At 37.4% G+C, this 6,000-nt stretch overlaps 1 long non-coding RNA gene across 1 annotated transcript in view; it reads right to left on the bottom strand.

Moving 5' to 3' along the window:
* Nucleotides 1-4,820: 4,820 nt before the first annotated feature.
* LOC143926645 (uncharacterized) overlaps nt 4,821-6,000 on the bottom strand; it is a 228,711-nt gene continuing 227,531 nt past the window's right edge. Inside the window, exon 4 of the long non-coding RNA XR_013262110.1 lies at nt 4,821-5,049. This is a non-coding gene — a long non-coding RNA (uncharacterized LOC143926645). The remainder of the gene's footprint in view (nt 5,050-6,000) is intronic.

Raw genomic sequence — 6,000 nt, 5'->3', positions numbered from 1 at the left:
CGTGACTGCGCACCAGTGCACAAAGCAAGGTCCATAAAGACATGGATGAGCGAGTTTGGGATGGAGAAACTTGACTGGCCTGCACAGAGTCCAGACCTCAACCTGAGGTTGGGATGAATTAGAAGCGGAGATTGTAAGCCATGCCTTCTCACCCACATCAGTGCCTGACCTCACAAATGTGCTTCTGGAAGAATGGTCAAACATTCCCATAGACACACTACTAAACCTTGTGGACGGCCTTCCCAGAAGAGATGAAGCTGTTATAGCTGCAAAGGGTGGGCCAACTCAATATTGAACCCTATGGACTAAGACTAGGATGCCATTAAAGTTCATGTGCATGTAAAGGCAGGTGTCCCAATACTTTTAGTAATGTAGTGTATTTTCCTTTAATAAATCTTTAGATCAGCACACGGTACCAACCACAGCACAGCCAGTACAGCAGATAATGTGCCGCCTATACAAGACTCCAGTTATAATGTCTGGCCCTTGGTGGCCGAAGAACCAGGAAAGGAATCGTCCTCCTCCGAGTCCCCCAGGACCATGGAAGACAGGTTCTCTTTAATCTGCCATTTATTGGATTTTCTCCCTGTTTTCCTTTCCCCATTCTTCCCGTTTCTTTTGTCCGGTTTTACAGTTCAGTAAATATTTGCCTAAGCGCCACTTGGGCAACAAAAGGATTTGTGTGCGGCGTAGGTCCTCTGACAAACGCCCGTATGGCGCTTCCCGGGGCCGGCGTAGATAAACAAATGAGAATGCGGTCCCTTTGCAGAGCTCATCTGGTGCGGCTCATTGTGTCAGGCTGGGATGAGAGTCTGTCATCCTCCCCTAACCTTGCCTTTGTGAAAGGGATACAAAGGGCCCCGGGCTCGGGCCCTCACCATGCTGATTAGTGAGTGACAAAGTGGAGAAGAGAGTCTACTCAGCCCTTCATAATAAATCTATCAGCCTCTAATAGAATGCCATCAATCCCGGCTCATCCCCCAGGGTTGGTGGGGCTGGGATGGGAAGTGTGTTCCTCTGGGATTGTACAACTGTTATTATTCAATTAGAATCCTTTCTTCCCAGTTAAAGAGCCTGATATCATTATCACCTAATGAATACGGATAATTGCATCTGGATCCGCACTCACTATTCATTCACTCCACACTCATCTCCTCGCCATTTATTACCGGCTTCTTGGCTTTAAACCATCAGGGCGACGGCAACGTGAAATTAGCCAAGTGACGGGACCGCAGGACAACACGCCGCGTCCGATTCCTAAATCAAATCTGACAGCCGAATATTACAGAAGTGGACAGGACAGAGAGAGCGGCCGAGGGTATGGGTGGGATGCCAAGGAGCTAGATAGATAGATAGATAGATAGATAGATAGATAGATAGATAGATAGATAGATAGATAGATAGATAGATAGATAGATAGATTCACAGTCAGCAAGATATTGTATAGATATATAGATAGATATTGAATGTATAGATGAATAGATAGATATTGGATGGATCAATAAGATAGATATATAATACAGATATTGAATAGATAGATAAATAAATAAATATAGGGATATCAGATGGATAGATAGATAGATAGATAGATAGATAGATAGATAGATAGATAGATAGATAGATAGATAGATAGATAGATATTAAATATATAGATGAATAGATAGATATTGAGTGGGTCAATGAGATAGATAGATAATACAGATATTGAATAGATAGATAAATAAATAAATAAATAGAGAGATATTAGATAGATAGACAGATAGATAGATATTGTATAGATATTGAATATATAGATGAATAGATAGATATTGGGTAGATAGATAGATAGATAGATAGATAGATAGATAGATAGATAGATAGATAGATAGATGGATTCACAGTCAGTAAGATACTGTATAGATAGATAGATATTACATTGATAATTACATAAATAGAGAAATAGTAGTTAGATAAATAGATATATAGATAGATATAGATAGATAGATAGATAGATAGATAGATAGATAGATAGATAGATAGATAGATAAATAGATAGATAGATAGATATTGAATATATAGACGAATAGATAGATATTGGGTGGATCAATGAGATAGACAGATAATATCGATATTGAATAGAAAGATAAATAAATAAATAGATATTAGATATATTAGATATTAGATATATTAGATAAATAGATAGATAGATAGATAGATAGATAGATAGATAGATAGATAGACAGTAAAATATTGTATAGATAGATATTTGAACCTCTAGATGAATAGATAGATATTGGATGCATAAATGAGATAGATAGTTAGATAGATATTCTTGAATGATAGATAGATAGATAGATAGATAGATAGATAGATAGATAGATAGATAGATAGATAGATAGATAGATATTGAATATATAGATGAATAGATAGATATTGGATGGATCAATGAGATAGACAGATAATATTGATATTGAATAGATAGATACATACATAGAGAGATATTAGATAGATAGATAGATAGATAGATAGATAGATAGATAGATAGATAGATAGATAGATTCACAGTCAGTAAGATACTATATAGATAGATAGATATTACATTGATAATGGCATAAATAGAGAAATATTAGTTAGATAAATAGATAGATAGATAGATAGATAGATAGATAGATAGATAGATAGATAGATAGATAGATATTGAATATATAGATGAATAGATAGATATTGGGTGGATTAATGAGATAGACAGATAATATCGATATTGAATAGAAAGATAAATAAATAAATAGATATTAGATATATTAGATAGATAGATAGACAGTAAAATATTGTATAGAGAGATATTGGAACCTCTAGATGAATAGATAGATATTGGATGCATAAATGAGATAGATAGTTAGATAGATATTATTGAATGAATGATAGATAGATAGATAGATAGATAGATAGATAGATAGATAGATAGATAGATAGATAGATATTAATGGATACATAAATAGATGTATTTTAGATAGATAAATAAGATAGATAGATATTAATGGGTAGACAAATAGATAGATATTGGGTAGATGAAGTAGATAGATAATAGAACAATAGATAGATCAAATAAATTGATATGTATGAGATAGATAAATAGATAGACAGGTAGATTGAAAGAGGGGTACAGTAGATAAGTAGATAATAGAAGGAAAATTAGATGATTAATAGATATTGAATGTATAGATATTTAGAGGGATATTGGATAAATATATAGATAAATAGGGGGATACTGAACAGACAAATAGATAAAAGATAGATATTGGACAGGTAGATATTATCTCCCATTACTTAGATATAATCTTATGCTCAGAGTTTGGGATTTCTTCTGGTGTATGAATGTACTATCCAGGACTATCCGGTGATATCCGGTGAGATCTGGTAATATCTGGTAATATGCGTCTCTGATTGGTAAAATGACATAACTACATACAAGAATTTTATTGGTCGGAAGTGACTTTCACCTTTTGGCGGCCATGTTTTTTCCACCCCTTTTATCCGCCTTGTGATGTCACCGGTCCTCTTTCATTTTTGTATTATTATTTTTCTTTCCCCCTCCGTCCTCTAATTTCATTATCCGCGTCGTGTTCAGTTGCCTAACAATTACATCTGCTAAATGAAAAGCCCGGTCAATAGAGTCTATTTATCGTGGCTAATAAAATGCGTCCATCTCGGGTGAACAATGCTCCCTACCAGGCCCGGCGCGGGGCCCTCCCTCTCGCATTGTTGGGAGTAAATGTACCTTGCCTCCCTTGGACGTGAGCTGAACAGGCGAGCTCATTAATCCTAGTTAGTCGATGCTTCTGGGCTCGGGAAGCAGCTTGATCCAGATGCTACCGAAAAAAAAAAAAAAAAAGGAGCGCCTTGTCCGCTCGGTGAGGGAATCGCAGAGAATCACCTCCAGCCTTTCATACATCACTTCAAATTAAATTTACATTAAGTGCTACTCCATCAGAGCTCGCAGAAAGTGACATCTTTGGAAAATGCGCGTGATCATCCAATAAATCCCATTATATACATGCTGGATAATTTTTGGACTTTAAGCTCATGCATACCAAACTAAGGGTGAGCGTAAAAAATTAAAGAGCCTTTTACTGGAACAAAAGACTTTCTGAACTGTTGACTTTGCAAGACACACTCTGTCAAGACAAGCAGCCCCTTCCTCCTCCCCTTTCCTGATATTGAGCGCCCAAATCGCGTCGGCCGCTGATCTTGTTTTAGAACAAAATGTATGTTAGACAGCTCGGGAAATCAGAAGATTTGTCATTTCCGTCCTCCAAGTTGAAGAACAGGCCCGCGTGAAAAAAGCTGAGCGTTGTATCCGCCTCTTAGGCCACGTTCACATCATTCAGGTCCGATAAAATGCATGCAGTTCCCGCGCTTTGGGTGTAGGGCAAGACGTTCATTTCAATGGGCTGCCCTACATGAAAGAATCGCACAAAATACTCTTTTTCCAAAATCACAAAAGCTTTTTTGGTGCATGCGCAAATGCGTACAAGCAAAGGTACCATTAGGCTGGTTCACAATACAGTGTGTCAGGAACCCATGAAAAATAGCGTGATTTCCCGACATGCACAGAAATTAGGGGTTTAAACAGAGGAACATTTTATAGAAAACAAAAAAAATAATATATATATATATATATATATATATATATATATATATATATATAAAATTGTGAAGAAGTGTGGCTATGGGGTCCGTTTCAGATATGGCACCTCATCCCCAAATATTTAGAGACAAAAAAGGGTAGATGGAGGGGAAGGGGGTTATTACGGTGCCTAGATTTATCAAAGACAAGGAAATATATTTTAAAAGAACAAATTTTAATACATAATAAAACAAAATACAAAAGTCACAATGGTATCAAAAAGATTTGTACAATCATAAATAAACAAAAGCACATCCAATGAAGTAGGGCCAAGATGATATAGGCCTGGGTGTGCAGATGGGTCAAAATCCTCCCTACATGTTTCGCCATACAAACGGCTTCATCAGGGAAAATGGAGTGAGACCACCATATGAAGACAAATTCTAAAGTAAAGAGAAAAAAAAGGAGAAAAAAAACAATTTAATAAAAAATTTAATTATAAGCACCAGTAAGTACTGCATCAATCAAAGTAATCCCAACAGTGCTATAAACCGCCAAATGTCCCACAGTTTCCATCCTAGATAGATAATACATGTAACCCAAGGGGGCCAGGTACATACCTCCAGAGCCAGTGAAGAAGGGAAAAACCCGACGCGGAACCAGCGCATGACCCCCCAAGTGGCAGGACCACCTAGGTGTAACTGCAGGGGGTAGTCTAAAACAAACAAATAAGGTAATTTTATCAGTACTCATTGTACCCTTGTAGGGTATGTACATCAAGAAGCAAAGAACCCAAAGTGGGATATACTCAAACACAGCATATATATATATATATATATATATATATATATATATATATTAACCTTCTATGAGGAGGTGAGTTGCCATCTAGATAAAGGAAGGCCCGTAGACGTGGTGTATCTGGATTTTGCAAAACCATTTGACACAGTTCCCCATAAACCTTTACTGTACAAAGTAAGGTCCGTTGGCATGGACCATAGGGTGAGTACATGGATTGAAAACTGGCTACAAGGGCGAGTTCAGAGGGTGGTGATAAATGGGGAGTACTCGGAATGGTCAGGGGTGGGTAGTGGGGTCCCCCAGGGTTCTGTGCTGGGACCAATCCTGTTTCATTTTTTCATAAACGACCTGGAGGATGGGGATGGGGTAAACAGATCAATCTCTGTATTTGCGGACGACACTAATCTAAGCAGGGAAATAACTTCTCCGCAGGATGTGGAAACCTTACAAGAAGATCTGAACAAATTAATGGGGTGGGCAACTACATGGCAAATGAGGTTCAATGTAGTAAAATGTAAAATAATGCATTTGGGTGGGGAAAAATATGATTGCAATCTATAGACTGGGGGGAGAACCTCTGGGGGAATCTAGGA

Source organism: Lithobates pipiens, unplaced genomic scaffold (genome assembly GCF_037356315.1).
Source record: "Lithobates pipiens isolate NorthernLeopardFrog02 unplaced genomic scaffold, aLitPip1_a1.2 Scaffold_23, whole genome shotgun sequence".
Taxonomy (NCBI): Eukaryota; Metazoa; Chordata; class Amphibia; order Anura; family Ranidae; genus Lithobates; species Lithobates pipiens.
The sequence above is the reverse complement of the archived record's forward strand: the minus strand, read 5'-3'. Positions and strand labels throughout refer to the sequence as shown.